The following is a 17,606-nucleotide window of genomic DNA, read 5'->3' on the forward strand; positions in this document are numbered from 1 at the left end:
TTGAATAAACAAAAGACATAAAACGATGAAAAAACACATAAGTCAGAGGTGAAACCACCGCAACCGACCAACCAACGACACAACCAAAGACCCCGACTCTACCCAACGAACACCCACCGCTGAAGGACAAAAGTCCAGGCTGCCACGACATCACTCTTACCAACAAACGGACCCACACGCCAACCACGACCGTCACGGACTACCCTTCAACCAGCAGCCCCGACAAACTGAGACTCCAAATTCCACAACAAACCCCCCCAGGACCATCGACTACCTGCTACAAAACCAACCCTAGACAAAACACCCCAGCCCGACAAGATGAAACAGGACAATGGACGATCGGAGGGGAGAGGGGCGAGGGGAAGGGGGAAACTCCGAAACGATCCAAAACCCGCCACCACAAACGAAAAGGACACAAAAAAACGCTAACTCGACGACCCATAACAGGAACAGAAACAAACCAGGGATGGGAACGGGTGAGGGAGAGGGGAACACCCTTGATTGGCCAGCAAGTCCTTCAATGACAGGACAGGAGAACGGAGGAACGGAATGACCTCAGAGCAAAGACATCAAACCCAAATAGCCGCCGGACGATCGAAACGGATCCACGATCCGACCAAGGGGGAGTGAAAGCAAGCCAAAGACAGACCTCAGAGGCGACGTATCGCCGGAGATAGGTTAAAGGATGAACCCATCTCAACCTATCTCCGACAATAGGATAGGGGAGCAGGTGAGGATGTGTGTGGTAGGGGTGGCGGCGGCTCAATAAGAAATTAGAGTTGTTTTGTTTTTGGTTTTAGAGAGAAGGGGGGTGTTTTTAGAGAGAAGTTTTTTTAACTCCAGGAATACCAATATTGATCTTCTTATTTTTGCATCAAGGACAAATATAAGTATTATATTTGCATTTATGGTTAAAAAATGCAAGTATTGATGATACTTGGACCAATTTGGTGCCGATAAATTAAAATTGTTTATAAAATGAAAGTTTTGAATCGAATGAAGTATAAAATACAAATATATATATACATCACTTCGAAAGATATATGAATTCCACGATTATATAACTATGATGATACCGAACTCAATTAATATTGGATAAACAAACTAAATTTTCCATGAAATTTATGTACATGCACAATTGATATAACAATTACGGAGTAATAATATACTCCGTAGTATTGAAATTGACCCGACCAAACCCAATCAAGAACTACTAATTATCAATTAAGATCCAATGTTGACCTTGAGTAGTAACCTTAAACCCATGAACACGAGCAAACAAATCCACGGCTCTCCTTACGCCTTTATTATCATTTCCATTAAAATAATCGTGTCCAAACATGACCCCACCCGGTTTTTTAAGTAACTTGTAACCCAAATTAATATCGGACCAAGTCGAATGAAAATCATGACCCGCATCAACCTCAATTAAATCCGCCAACACGCCCCACTCGCATAATTTTCCTAGACCGGACCCGGTCGAGAAAGGAACCGGGATTATGACCCGGTCCGGTTCAGTGACACCACGTTTTGCATGAATTGATGTAGTAGTAAAACGTCCCCGTTTACAGTTGCAACGTAGTTGGCTTCCGTGAACCCGGGCCAACCTCGGTAATCGTCAACGCAAAGGATTTGAGTTTCAAGACCGAGTTTTTCGGCTAATTCGGCCATGTGAGTTGCTGATGCGCCTAAGAAGGTACCTATTTCGATAATGGTTTTGGGTCGGGTTTTTTTAATTAGGGTTTCGAAAACAGCCCCGTAGGATCCCCATCCTTTGACTTTTTTGGGTTCGAGGAGGTGGGCCACATGCACGGGAGGGAAATTCTCATACGGTGAAATTCCCTCGAAAATCCGGTCTATTACCATGGACCGGATTAACTCGGGTTGAACCGGTTTTCCACACTAGTAGAAATAAAGCGATTGGCATCGGCACAATGGCATCGGTTTTACTAAGAACCGATGCCAATTGTTGTTAAAAGTGATATTGGCATCGGTTATGACTAAAGAACCGATGTCAATAGTGTATTCTGAGTCATTGCCATCGGTTGTTAATTAGAACCGATGCCAATTTAATTAGGGTATAATTATAAGAGCTGGAAAATGTGGCGTTTCCTCCAAACAAAAAATCGTAGAAAATCAGATCTATACTCCATCCTCTCACTACACAACCTCTCATCGCTTGATCCAACCACGACGCCTAGCAACATCGCTCACCGGTTTCTTTGCTCTTGACCGCACAAACCACCACCACAAACGACATCCATATTCTCGATATAATAGGTATAATCTCCCTTTTGTATAATTCCAATTATTTTTGTTTGGGTTTATAAGTCACTTCTGGAATCTCATTTTATACGAATTCAAATATTTAATCGTTGTTTGATGTTATTATTGTTGTTTCCTTGTTTCTATTTCAAGTATTAGGATTAGATTGACATCATTTGATAATTAGGGTTTATGAAATTTGAGGTCTTTTATTAATTCAAATTAGGTTGTTGTATTATCTTATTTAGGTATTAGGCTTACATCTATCTGATGGTATTTCGATGTATTTTGTTAAATGAATACAATGAATTTCGTCTTTGATTGTCAAGTTTTGATCTTCAGATTCGTGTTAATGGGAGATGAAGCCATCTTTTAAGATTCGAAGCTATCCCTAGTAGAAACACCCACATCTCGCTTAATATTCATTGATAAGATGAAGCCATCTTTTAAGACCTAACTCATGCGAAGCTCATACCTTTTATTACCAAGGTTTGATTTCCTTTCTATGATACATTTACATGTTTTGAGTAGATATGTTTATTTTGAGGAAATTTATCTCGCTGCATTTTTCCCGATCGAATTTCTGGGTTTTTTCGTTGATGTTACTTTTAATTAATCTCATTCCTTCTGCTTGTTTCAACTTACATATCATAATTGGAAAAGAACAATTTGATAACCTTATGTATTGTACATCTTATGAATTGAATTGAGTACTCAAAATGGGGTTGTAGTGTACTGGTTAGCAATGTCTTAAAAAGGAAAATGAATTAAATCTAAACGAATACAGGGAGTAATAATTTAGTTCACACCAGGAAGCCTTCATGGTGGCGAATATTTAAGGAAAAAAGTTGTAACGGTCATTGCAAATAGGGAGTTGAGCTCAGTATATAAAACTAAGGTATTAATAATGAAATAAAACTTAGATATGTTTCCATGTCCAACACCCTTGCCCGAGTTAAAGTAACATAGCGAGCGATCCCTTCTAAATGTACTTAAGGTGAACTTAAACTGATATCCTTGTGTACTTGAACCAGTGATCTTTGTGACTGAGATTGTATGTATGTTTTTCTTACTTGCACATAAGATTTTTTATTTCATTGGGCATGTATCCTTTTGTATCAGTTTTATATAGATCGTGTTGGAAATAATTTCTTATTCAGTTTATATGTTCTTTGTCATTTTTATTCTGTAGATAAAGTGCCACATAGTGATTGTTGCAACAGGAGCCACAGCCAGGAGGCTTCGATTACCTAGGAAGGATAAGGACTTTAGCATAGGAATTTGTGCCTATGCAATATGTAAGATAGGTCAGTTTATTTGCTCTACTACTTGAGAATAGCTCATTCTATGATAATATTTGATTTATGTATAGTTTATTTGCTTCTCATAGGGCCTCTAATGGTGAGAATGGACATGACTTGATAAGACATTAACTAAGTGACTAAAAGAAGGGTGAGGCGGTGTGCTCTTTGGTTAAGAATAGCTCATTGTGAATTAGTTATGCTTTTTTTTAGGGGTATTTAAGTGATTATAGTTCTAATTTATGCTCTTCTATGTGGTATCTAATTTCAAATTTCACAATTTCAATGTTTAGGTCATTTTAGTTGCCTTTTCACTTCTCTATCTCTTCTTCATTCCTCTCTTTCTTTTGACTTCAATGGATCAGACTCACAAACTCGGTTCAGATACTCGCTCTTTCTCTACTCATTTTTTTGCTTTATGTTCCTGCTTGTTTGTTGTTCTGATGCATATCAACAGTTCAGATACTCGCTCTTTCTCTAAACTCTAGAAGTGAAAACATGATAATTTACGCACTTGCTGATGTTTGTTGTTCTGATGCATATCAATAGTTTCCACATTTACTAAGAGAAGTTCACGAATATGTTAATCTATGCATTCCTATTGAATATTTATCGGATTCTGGCGGCCTGAGTTGGATTGAATGGTGTTTAATGCAGGATTATGCTATTATAGGCATTCAACGCAATTTGAGGGCTTATTGCTGGTGTTTGTCAACTGCAATTCACAACCATACCGTTGACATGTTTTCATTATCGGCATTGGTATATGATGATTGATCCCACTAAAGGAGTATTTATTTATCTCTTTTCGTGTACTTGCTAACTGTTATATGTTCATCCTTGGTCTTAGTATTCTCGCATTAGAGTGGTAAAAGATACCGACCTAAGAAACCTGACCGGTGGTGAATCCCCCTGCGTTTATGGTGTTATAAGAACTCAATAACACAAGTTTCCATTGCTTTTTGCCACATGTTTGTGACATTTGTGTTAATGTCTTCTTTTCTGATGCTTAGTTTCGGAAGTACTTCGTTTAGGATCAACTTTTAGTTGTGTAATTGCAGAATATGGCCTACTTTCCTCATCATTCAGTATAAATGCATATTGATTGTTGGTCGTACTCTGATAGGCGTATTAAACAATTTTCTCATCCTAAATTGTTCTAAATTTTAGTTTATTTCTCTTTCTAAGTTGTTTTAAGTCATAGTTTAGCTAATAATATATTGTTCTTGTTTACTGTGTGTTTCAGGTTTAGTAATAACACTTGAAGAAATAAACGAGATTCAGAAGACTTTGGCTTTATATAGTAAAATAATTAAAATATATATGATGTTGTGAACGGTTGATTTACATACTCGAATAGTTAGAGGTTTTCATGTATGTGATTTTCTTGTTGGATACAATTCGTTGAATGGTTGTATTGTTCGTTGAATGGTTGTATTGGATTCGGATTTGTTGGTACTGAAGTTATGAAATTTGGATTGTTCAATTTATAAAGAGATATTGTCGAATTTTTTATAGCTTTTAGAAAACAAAATGCAGGTAATATAGTTTATTTATTGGTCAGGCACGTTTTTTTTTATTTGTTGTAATTGATGATTGACATCGGTTCCTAAGTTACAACCGATGCCAATATGTGTAAATTCCCATCGGTTAGAACCGATGTCAATTGAATAATAACCGATGCCAATATGTGTAAATTGGCATCGGTTCATGAACCGATGCCAATTAAAAAAATGTCATTGGCATCGCCCGCATTGGCATCGGTTGAGAACCGATGCCAATCACTGTTTATAACCGATGCCAATTGTATTAATTGTACTAGTGCCACATGGTTGGTTGAATTTGATATAGTCGTTACTAGTTTGAATGCCCGTGCGTTGCAACGGGGTAATAAACTTATTTATAATGCAAAAAAAAAATGTTATAAGGGTTTAATGTTTACATTCTATGTCTAATGCTTGATTTACATATTATTAAAATATCTCTTTCAAAAAAAAATAAAAGATTAATATATACGTGAGTTAACTCTTATTTATAATCATATAATCAACCTACCTTATACTAATCTTTCGACGTGGGATAATTCTATTATTTATATGTAATATATTCACCAAACTTGGATTATTTTTCTGATGTGGGATAATTCTACTATTTATACGTAATATATATTCATCAAACCTGCATTATTTTTTAATGTGGGACAAATAACATACTCAGAATTACACTATCTTTTTTCCACTTAGTTCGACATCCAACCAGATCCCGAATACCAAATACGGACAATTGCTACTCATTATATCTAATAGTTATATTTAAATTTAATAATATGATCAAGTACTCTCCATTAATATTTGTACGTTGTTTTTCTTCAAAAAAAAAATTTATAATTGAGATACGAAAATTTTCCGTGGTACCCCTTAATTTTGTCAGATTTTCCATATTACCCCTACTTTTAAGAATCTGCCTACGGTACCCTTGAGGTTCCATTTTTTTGCCCATGGTACCCCCTAATGTAAAGGTTATTAAATGGACGTTAAGTTTGATGGCGTGGCAATAAAATAACAATTAAAAAATAATTCCCCCTTTATTGTTTTACTGGTACGAATATATCTCTCTTTTAAATGAAAATTTAATTAACTATATCATTATAATATTAGAAATTTCTCATGGTAACTTTGAACTTTGATAGATTACACATGGTACCCCTAATTTTAAGTTTCTACAAATGGTACCCTTGTGTTCACCTTTTTCTTTCTCAGAATACCATTTGACAATTTCCGTCATAAGCCCATTACGGCATTACTCTTATGACTTGGGGACGCCTTTTTCTTTTGTTATCTATTACACAAACACTTCATTATCTAATTCCTAAATCCATATTTTATTTAATAAACTAACATTTAATACCTAAATAACAAAACACAAATAGCGTGGCATGCTCAATTACTCATCTAGTTACTCATAGGAGTAATAGCGTTATGAAGAAAAGTAAACACAAGGGTATTATATGTAGAAACTTAAAATTAGGGGTATTATGTGCAATCTACCAAAATTCGAGGATATCATGAAAAATTTCCGTTATAATACTGACCATTTTATCGCTCTTTCTCCCACCTAAAAAAAATGTTACAACTTTAAAAATTTAACATTTAATTCAAGATTATGTTTAAAGTCTCTTATATAATAAATATACTTTGAGAGATTAATATATTTGGGGTGATACCTAAGTTCCAAGGATAAATCCTATTTATAATCATGAGATCACCTCAGCTTATGATAATCTTCTGATGTGGCACAATTCAACTATTTATACGTAGTATATATTTATCACACCTACATTCTTTTTCAATGTGAGACGAATAACATATTTAAAAGTACACCATATTTTTTGAACCTAATTCGACATCCAACCCGATTTAATAATAAGTAAATACTATATTATCTATTAATATTCATACATTTGTTTTCTATTTTTTTATCATAATAAAAATATGTGCAATGATATGAACTTATACTCTAATAATAGAATTTTTTTTAACACAATTCTAATTATATTATTTAAACGTAGTATATTTACCACACCTACATTATTTTTTAAATGTGGGACATATAAAATCAATAGGTAGAAAATATAATGATATAAACTTTTAAGAGCACTCCAAGACAGTACTTAAGATACTCAAATGATTTTGGGTTGATACCTAAGTTCCAAGGATGCCTCTTATTTATAATCATAGAATCACCCGCCTTATGTTATATTTCGATGTGGGAAAATTCTATTGTTTATATATAGTATATTTGTCACACCTATATTATTTTTCAATGTGGGACATATAACATACTATGAAATACACCATCTTTAATATGTACAAATTATATGAAATCTATACATACTCTAATGATAGCATTTCTTACCATGAATCTAATAATATTATTTTCATAATTTTTTTACCGACATTATTTCTTTAGTTTTGTACTCTGTCAGGAGACTACCATTAGTAAAAACTTTTAGTTTTGTATTTTTTGATTTTCTTGCTCATGTTCTTAACTCTTTCCCGGGTAGTTCCCAACGATTTCCACTTTATTTTTTATATCGTATCGTAGATAATGATTGAAAATCTTAAGAGTTTTTTAAAACAATATTTATGAGACTCAAATTTTTTTGGGTGGATCATAAGTTTCAAATATGCCTCATATTTATAATCATATGATCACATCACCTTGTACTAATCTTTCGATGTGGGACAATTCTACTATTTATATGTAGCATATTCACCGCACATACGTTATTTTCCAATGTGGGACAAAACATACTAAAAAGTACACAATTTTACATATTACGAAGTACACCATCTTTAATATGTGCAAAGAATATGAAATCTATACTCTAATGATAGTATTTTTGACCACAAAGCTAATTATATTATTTTCATAATTTTTTTAACGATATTTTTTTGTCAAATGAAATGTAAAAGGTTGATATAAAAATTGAAAATATCACTTGAATATAATTTAGGAAATATACATATTATAGTAATTAAAAGATTCTCCACTTTATTTTTTACATTAAAAATTATACTTTCCTAAATTGATTTTTGACGATGTGGACGCTCTCAGATCGCTCGAAAAATTTTTCTTTTATATAGATATATAGATTGGCGGTTGGGCAGTTAGTAAGAGCGGTTAGGTCAGTTATTGTGGAGGTTGGTTTAACCGTGGTTAAAGGCGTAACCGGGGTTAATGGGGTAACCGTAGTTTCTAGTTTAGAGAGTGTTGATGAGGCGTGAAAATAACCAAGGGCGTAAGTTAGGAGAATTATGAGTATACATGAGACGGTTTTACGATAAGGGCGTACGCAATTAATGGTTTGTATCCATATATGCGGTCTTCTATGGTAGAAATTGGTAGAAGAATGATAACGATGATCGTTATGATTATGATTATGATCGTCTTTCATGATTTATGTGAAGTCTTGCTTGCTGTGGTATATGTATGACGACTTAAGAGAAGAAGTAAGTTAGGAAGATTGGACTTTGGAGTATTATATAGGTAAGGAAAAATAAGAAAAACATGCATGTTGAAGTTATAAAATCGTTTTACATGGATGTTATTGTAAAATCAAATGTTTTAGTATTTAACCTAAATAACCCTGTTCTTTAAAATAACTTCTATAAATCAATAAATCACTTTTCTTTAGCACGAATATTGAGATAAAATACTTGATTTTACAATAACTTATTTTAAAGAGCGAGGTTATTTAGGTGGTATCAAAGATAAATTAAAAGTAAGAACACTCGTGGATAAATTAAAAGTAATAACACCATAAATAAAAAAAAACTAGTCACCTATAAATTTAGGTCAATGCTTTTTATTAAAAAAATAATAATTTGTATTAACTTGTGTTTAGAATGGAAAATACTTTTCTTTATTAGCACGAAGCCACGAATATTACACTTACACTTCTTTATTTTTCTCTAAATAATACTCCGTAAATACTTTAGATATATTTGTAAATGAAAAGAAACTAGTTTTCAACCCGTGCAAAATTGCACTGGTATATTTTAATAACATTGTCGTAAATATTTAATATTTAAAAAATATTAACCAAAATATATGAATATTTTATAATCTATTTCTCTTATAATGATAATAGATTAAAACACTGCAAAAATGCGATGTTAAAACATGGTATAAAGTATATTAAATGCCATGTATATATAACAATATGTATGTCGTACAAAAAAATTATATCTGACTGAATATATTTATGAGATAATAGTTTCTTTTTAAAAATAAAAAATAAAAATAAAGTTCTAGTATGTTGTTTCTTTACTTTCTTATCCTATTTACGATTAATTTAAACTTAAATTTAGTATTTAGTATTTTTATAACAATATTAATTGTTATCAGTTGATGTATTTTTTCTCACTTTGTTTTAATTCTTGTAATTTATCATCGTAGTAAAAATTTGGACTTAATTTTTAACAGTTGGTGTAACGTATTAGTAAAACTTTAGGCTGAATTGTTACGTTTTAAGTTATTTATTTTAAGCTATTATTCACTAATATTTACGTGTAGAAAATATAAACACAAACATTTACGTCTAAAACTTAAACATAGTAGCTTTTCAGCAATTAATTCCGATATTTTTTCGTAAGTCCCACATTTACTTAAAAAAAATTATGTTTGTGATGATGTGGTGTAACGAGAATGCTTGAAATGTTTTTGGTTTTATATAGATAAGATATTTCATATAATATTTACTAGTTTTCAACCCGTGCAAAATTGCACGGGTATGTTTTTAAGATCATTGATATAATTATTAACATTTAAAAATGTAAATCAAAATACATGAATATTTTATACTCTATTTGTTTTATAATGATAACAGATTAAAACACGTGCAAAACATATAAGGGTTTAAAACTTGCACATGTTTTAAATCCGTGATATTAATGTACGAATTTGATGTTATAACATGATATTAATATATTAAAATTATACGTTAAAAGTTTATACATAATAATTATTATGTACAAATTCAATTATTTACTAACACAAAATACCGAAGAAAATATTTAAAATATACTTACCGTCATTAACTAAGTCAAAGGATGAGTTTTCTTGAGTTTGTGAACAGTCTCCACGTGAATAGGATAAGTTTATTACATAACGACCTGGTCTTTCTTCATTTGGAGTTATAGAAGGAAGAATTTCATTTAAAGGTTCAGCATACTCGACACATAGATCTCTTACCAATCGCTCAATAACGTCGGTTAGACTACATATACCTCCTAAATCACGTTATTATAAACAATTATGAATTAAAATGTTAACGCGCATGACTAACTATGATATATAACAAATAGAGATTGATATATACCTGTAGTGGTAGAGCTAAGTGGTGTAGTAGGAGGATTCAATTGAGAAAAGACAATACTGACACTATCAGTACGTTTTTTAGTGAAAAACGTTTTACTTCTCTCTCTTGCCATTTTCGCCTGTAATTGATCAGGCGTTTGAATAAGAGCATCGACATTTAATGCTCTCAATACTCAGATCTGAGTTATTCTTGTTGATTGGCAATTGTTTATTTTTTTTCACATATGAAATTTTAAATTAATTAATTTAAGTAAATAGGATGTTTTACTTGTAATTTTAATAAATTAATTGATGAAATGTTATAATTTCGTAAAGTGATATGTGAAATTAACTAATCCCGGGTCCTACTTGACCCGAAACAATTGAGTCAAGCTGAATCGAGTTGAAACTAATGGCTCTAATCCTAATATATGCGTCTGGCCCGACTTAAACCACATGGGTCTGACCCGAATTGATCCACGTGGTTTTGACCCCATTTGACCCACATGGATCTGACCCAACCCACATAGGTAGGAGCTGACCAAACCAAGTTTGTTTAGTTGACTCGAATTTTATCTTATGTAAAATTTATTTCCATAGTAATAAACTTTCAAATCGTCTTTTAATTACATCAGGTTTTTTCTGGACTTGCACGATTGTTGATTGGTGATTATGAGAAAGTGTAGGCTCATTCGAATTTGTTGACAATGGATGTTAGCCCATTATTCCAATTATGAATTTGTTATTATCGTAAATAATTTATTTGGCGATTCGATTCAAGGCTACGTTCTATTATGATATTATGATGATAATTTGGCCATAAAAACGAACTTGTGGTAACGGAAATTAATTGGTAGCTTATCATTGTCACCTTCCGAAAACGAAATGGCGAGCGGTAGATAGTTGCCCGAAATTTTTGCTCCAAATTAATTCTCGGTGATGATTGGATATCTGTCCAGATCTGAGAGGATATTAAAAATTTAAATTATATTTTTACTAATTATATCGTTAATTGTAACAACTTTTTTGCTTTTTATAAATATAATTTTAGTTTTTTAAAATTAAATTTTAATTTCCTTTTTTCTAAAAAAATTATATAATTTTATTAGTCGAGTTTATATTTTCTTAAGATTATTGCAACTATATGAATGATTAAACATAAACCATTATTTAAAATTTATTTTTTAAAAAGGATTTTGTTTTTTAGTCTCTTTGTTCATTTACAGGTAATTTATAATTGCATTTTGTATTTAATATTTAATTTTTTGGTAAATCGATATAAGCGGTGGATCTTTTGTGTGCGTTAGTGTTATTTTAATTTATTACAGTAGTAAAAAGTGTAGTAAAAGTTTGTACGCAAATTCTCATTTCTGACGGGCATATGCGTCGCAACCTTGCGAATGGTCAAATACTACCCAAATGGGGAGATAAGACAAAAGCAAATTGCCTAGAGAGTAGCATTCTATTTTGTCTGATCTACCCATATGGGTAGTATTTGACCCGTCGCAAGCTTGTGACGGATATACCCGTCACAAGGAAGACTAATTGAAGTTTGTATTGTATTTGTATCAATTTTTTTTTTTTTTTTTTTTGTAATTTGTTGTTATTTATTCTAATGTAAATTGCTGTAATTTGTTGTTATTTATTGTAATATAAATTATTCATAAATAGTTAATTCGTTAAATCATTCATAAATATTTACTAATAAATTATAAATGTAATCATTTACGTACAAAACATCAACAATGACAGTTATTTGTTAATTACATCCTTAATTTTTTTGTGGGTCCCGCATTTAATGGATTAAAAGAAAAAAGAAAAAAAATTGAATTTGGTGATGTGGACGCATAAAATTACTCTAAATATTTCTGTATTTATAAAGATAAGATTCCATGATTTACATAATGCATATTTTCTATGTACGGAGTAGCTCACACTAAGACTGTATCAACATTCAACACTGAAGACAGCGTACACAAATTTTGTCCTCGTCGAACATTTATAAGTTGATAAAATCATCTGATAATATTTATTCCATCATTTAACATTGACTTTGTAATAATAAATGAATATATACTCTAGTAATAGACATAAAACTAACACAAGTATAACGTTGATTGGATCCGTCTTTATATCACTAAGTAGATTATACATCTGATACATTCGATGTATCACAGCAATTTGACATAGCCTCACACCGTCATACAACGTCAAAAATTCACTCCACACTCGCGGGATTTTTAGGGTTTAAATTCCCCCAATTTCTCCCCAATTCAAATAACCCATAATGTGTTGAATTAAGAAGGTAACTAACTTAGAAATTAGATAATTAACACAGAAATTGTTGAATTAAGTAGATAAGTAACCAACAAATTGACTTTATTAGCCTTGAAATTGTTGAGTTCAAACATGAATAACACAAAGTTTGAACTCGGGAATTGAGAAGAAAGATAAAAAAAAAAAAAAGATGAACAACTATCAAACAAACCCACTTGTTCCAAAAAATTCAAAGCCGAATTGAAAAGAAGAAAGTGGAAGAACTTGTCGGATGTTGTTAAAGAAATGATGAACCCTAGATTCTAAAATTGACGCCTTCAATAAGAATGGAGGTTGAAGGTCTAGTATGAAGTGTAGATGTTTTAGGATTGTGTTAGTGTGGACAGCGGGGGGCCCACGGGGGCGCTTGGGAGGAAGAGAACAAGCGTTTGCATTTTTGTTGGAGTCGCCACCAATTTTTATGGGAAATTGGAACCGTTCGAATACCTCGTGCCATGTCAAGACACAAAGTAGAGACATGAACACCAAGCAATCGTTACCCTTAGCATTCTATGTCCAGAATGACTTTCGTGAATGCCAATGAACACGGATTGTTGGGTTTGTGCCTTGATTCTGTTAACCGCCGCTTCGAATAACTATGCGCTCCTTCGAAGAGGCGCAGCAGTTGCTGCGTCCTTTCTCGACGGTTTGTCTTCTGAAAATCCGTAAAAAGGGATTTTAAAGCACGGTTTTAGAAATCGGTTTTAATGATATTTTCGACATGAACCTTACATTAGTGATACAAAAAGTAAATAACAATAATAAAAGAGAGATTTACACCCTCAGACTTACATGTTTGACGAAACGAGATGAACTAAGTTATCGATTAGTGATGCTCGACTCGAACTATAATGCAAATATGAGAGTGCCCTCGTAAGAGGAAAACGATTAGATTAATTAAGTTGATTGATGTGGAGTTGGTCAAATTGGTCGGTCATGCAAACGAGGCTGGTACTCAGAAGGATCCGAGCTTACGTGGTCGAATGTTCAAGCACGTAGACAAAGGTCTAGAATGCAAAGGGAGAAGAGAAGGGCGGACACACGCGTGAGAAATATGAGGAGCGAAGGCTCCTATTTATACTAATCACGTGAAGGAATTAGGGTTTCGGAGACTCTTTGGAAGTGAATCTCGGAAAGATATGAAAAAGATACGAAAATTACGCAGAAAAGGACCTGGGAAGAGGCGCAGCAGCCACTGCGTCTCTTGGAAGAGGCACAACACCTGCTGCGTCTGTTCCCAAGTGGTTTCCTCCCGCGGAAGAAAGATTTCCGTGTTTAAATTATGGAATAAAGGGATAATTCGGTTTTCCTTAATATTTTGTGTGAATATTACGGGAAATTGTTTACCAAAGATTAAAGATTGTGAAATATTTATAAAAATATGGAATAGAAATATCCGGAACATTCCAGAACATTCTGACTCGGGATTTAACGGTTATCAGAAAATGAAGACGGTTTTAGGCCCGGACTCCAAATGTACTCTAATTACTGTCAAAACGACCGTATCGGCACGTAGATGAGAACTAAGAGGTAGACATTAATATTTGAGCAATCACTTGACGACAAACTTACGAACTGTCACAAATCGTTCCGCGTACCAAACATGCGGCCCAATCATCACCGGGTGGTTCGCGGGAGGTGCAGAAATGAGGTATCTATAGAGCCCCCACTTTGACTGAGGCTTGGACAAGGCGAAAGTCAAAGTATAGCCATCAGGTCAATGGAAGATTACAACCTGACGACTATGGCGACGCGAGGCGGCTCAAGGGGTCTGAGCCAAGGACCTGTCGTCGGGAACATTTTAGAGTCTGTCGACTATCGGGGAGGGTCGTTTAAAGTCCATTAGACAACGTAAGGAGGCTCGCCAACCATAAGAAGAGGCCATATCTGTGACTTCTTTCTCGAGACGCTTTCGGAGGTGCATGGGAGCTAAGGGTAAGACCTAAAAGATATATAGGGATTGTGCTAGGGTATGGGGCCCTAAAGGAAAGCATTGGCGGGAAGAAGGTCAAATATAAGTTTAAATTAAGGGGTAACTAAGGCTCGAATGTAGGAACTCCATCGGTTTGGGAACTTGCGGAGAACGACATCCTTGTCGCCTACCGAGGGGAAACAAGAAATATTGTGAGTAGCAGGACACAGGCGGGAACTGCTGGAAGAAATCTGTTCGTGTTCAACTTCAAACAAACTTCGGAAGAAATAGGGGTTGATGTTGATCTCCATATCTCGAGACGGAAAGTCTATCCGCTTACTCTCGTTGGGGAACATAACCGGGAATTAATCTCCATGTCTCGAGAGGGAAAGTAAATCCGCTTACTCTCGTTGGGGAAATATAATGAAGGTGTGTCGAAACACCTGTGAAGGAATAAATGCTCGTTGCGACAAGCAAATGTCTTGGAAGCGATGAATAACGTGCAATAGTCTGCTGCGGGCTTAGAAATGCGGGTTGGAACGCAAGATAATCGCCAAACGGACCAAAAAGATAAAATAGCATCGAGGAAGAGGCGCACCAAAGATGGGCCCACAAATAACTAACTCATAACGAATTTTTGAAAACTCGTAAGGAGGGAACACCAGGAAGAGGCGCAGCAAGAGCTGCGTCTCTTGGAAGAGGCGCAGCGCCTGCTGCGTCTATTCCCAAAGGTGTGTCTTCTGCGTAAAAACGCGATAAACAGAGGGGTTGTGTTCATTTGTTCGAAACATAAATCCTCTCTTTCTCTCTCAAATCTTAACCATTTCCGCCAAGTTTTGATCCAAAAGCTTGCATTAATCATGACTAATCGAGGTATGTGTCTCATTCTTGCATTAATCTTCTGTATTTGTTCAATTTTTGATCGAAAAAATTAGGGTTTATGACCCAATTGATCGAAAATTTGGGGCTTTTCCCCCAAATGCATTTGCCTTGTGAAATTGGTATTAGAAACGGATAATTGGTAATATAAGGAACATAACCATGTATTTGTCTCGAATTTTCGTTGAGTTTTGAGCATTTGAGTGATTTTGAGACGGTTTCACAGCTAAACCGTAAATTGCTTCGAAAATAGCCTTAGGATTGCCCGTTTGCGATGAAACTTGATATTTGGGATCCTTGGATGATGGTTAACCTTCCTACCATCTCGGAATTTTGGTTTGTGATAGCTTTTTCAGGACACTTTTCTAGGGCATAATCGCCGTTATAACGAAATGCTGCCGAAATTTCGACTTGCACCCAGAACTAGGCTTCAAAATAGGCTTGACTTGACCCAAATTGCCACACGAGTGATCGGGTTTGCGAGATTATGGCCAAAGATGGCGAGAAAAGAGTGATTTCAGGGCTTCCGAAGGCTCGAAAATCCCTTGACCAATGCTTGTCGACACGCGACGCGGCCAAAATTTGCTTTAATGTTGCAGGTGATGAGGCTTCTACTTCTGGGAGAGCTCCCATGGAGATAGACACCGCTGTGATCGAGGAGGCTTTGGAGCAGGCCTTCACCGCTGCGGTGATGGCTGCTGGGGACGAGATCCATGAGGAGGAGGCTGTTGAGGAGGAGGAGGCCCCGAGACGGGCCAACGTTGGGCGAGGAGGTCGTCAGCTGAGGGGAGCACCCGCGTGGGCTGAGACTTGGGAGAGTAGGCACCTGCTTTGGGTTGCAGAGGGTCACCTGTCCTACAGGACGGTGAAGAGCTTGGTAAATAGGAATTCACTACTCATCACCCATCTTCTTTCATTCATTTGTTCATATCTTTTCAATTTTCATTCAAAACTAAAGATAGCTTTTGATTCAAATCACAATAGGAGGTCGGTAAAATCAGGTCGTTCTCGGGTTACACGACGGCGATGGAGTGCTACGAGCGGCTGTCGGCGGAGGAGCGCACCATGATCGAGCGTGGAGCGTTCGATGCATTGGTGCAGGCCTGGAGGGATATCGCGAAGAGGAAGCTGCGGGCTAACCTTAGCCTGGTCCGCGCTTTCTTGGACTGATTCTGGGATACGACTTCCACGTTTCACATGCCTTTTGGTGAGGTGGGAGTCACTCTGGAGGACTACGGCATGATTTCTGGTCTGACGTGCGGGTCTGAGGCTGTGGAGTGGCCGGAGACTGCCATGAGTGTGGACTCGGCCGAGGCTAGGAGGTTGATCGGCTGGAACTTGTCGCCGAGGGCTGTCACATTGCCGGGTTTGGTGCCCAAATCCTACGTTCGAGACTACTTTGTGGGAAAGATCCCGGCGCTGGTGACGATTGACGGGAGGGAGACGGCTCCTCCTCCCTGTACAGCTGAGCAGAGGGTTCGTTTGTGGCTTTGGTGGTTTCTGCCTTCGATTTACCTCGGAGACAAGGGAGAGAGGCTATCGACGAAGCTTCTTCCCTTCCTTTCTGACCTGAGCTCCCTAGGGCGTTGGGACTGGGTCACTGCCGGTTTTGCGGTCCTCATCCGCTTCATGAGGGCCATGGTTCGTCCGGAGTTGATGGAGAAGGAGACATCTCCTGGCGCTGTCGGACCTGGACTACTGCTGGAGGTATAAACCTTCATTTAGACTAAAATCAATTCCTTTCTTTATCAAATCACGAAAGATCGCCATTGACTATTCGTTTTGCAGGCGTGGGTGTACTCCTACTTTCCGGGCCTCGCGCCCAAGAGGACGGAGCCGCTGGAGAAGGCCTATCCCGTGGTGAGAGATTGGGTGATGTGCAGGACGAAGAGCAAGCGTTCTTCTCACGATGTCTACCGGCGGGACGTGAACGCCCTTCTGCTGGACAGCGTAAGCATCTCACTTATATTCATTTGCTTCTTCATTGTTTTTATTGATCATAAGAATGATCCTTTGTTTATCTTGTCCCAGTGGGTGCCCAGGCCTTGGGCGGAGTACGCTGGAGCGCCTCC

The 17,606-nt window shown here is 35.9% G+C and overlaps 1 long non-coding RNA gene and 1 pseudogene across 2 annotated transcripts; one reads left to right on the forward strand and one right to left on the reverse strand.

Annotated features, from left to right (window-relative positions):
• Positions 1-1,213: 1,213 nt before the first annotated feature.
• Positions 1,214-2,042, reverse strand: LOC141587456 (uncharacterized; annotated as a pseudogene).
• Positions 2,043-2,081: 39 nt separating this feature from the next.
• Positions 2,082-4,345, forward strand: LOC141658522 (uncharacterized). Of its 2 annotated transcripts, none has more exons than XR_012549289.1 (4): positions 2,082-2,280; positions 2,608-2,754; positions 3,458-3,572; positions 3,656-3,718. It is a non-coding gene; the product is annotated as an uncharacterized LOC141658522 (long non-coding RNA). The 2 variants fall into 2 exon arrangements; XR_012549288.1 differs by lacking the exon at positions 3,656-3,718 and adding an exon at positions 4,224-4,345 and having other exon boundaries at positions 2,083-2,280.
• Positions 4,346-17,606: the final 13,261 nt, after the last annotated feature.

The sequence above is a fragment of the Silene latifolia genome, chromosome 6 (genome assembly GCF_048544455.1).
Source record: "Silene latifolia isolate original U9 population chromosome 6, ASM4854445v1, whole genome shotgun sequence".
Taxonomy (NCBI): domain Eukaryota; kingdom Viridiplantae; phylum Streptophyta; class Magnoliopsida; order Caryophyllales; family Caryophyllaceae; genus Silene; species Silene latifolia.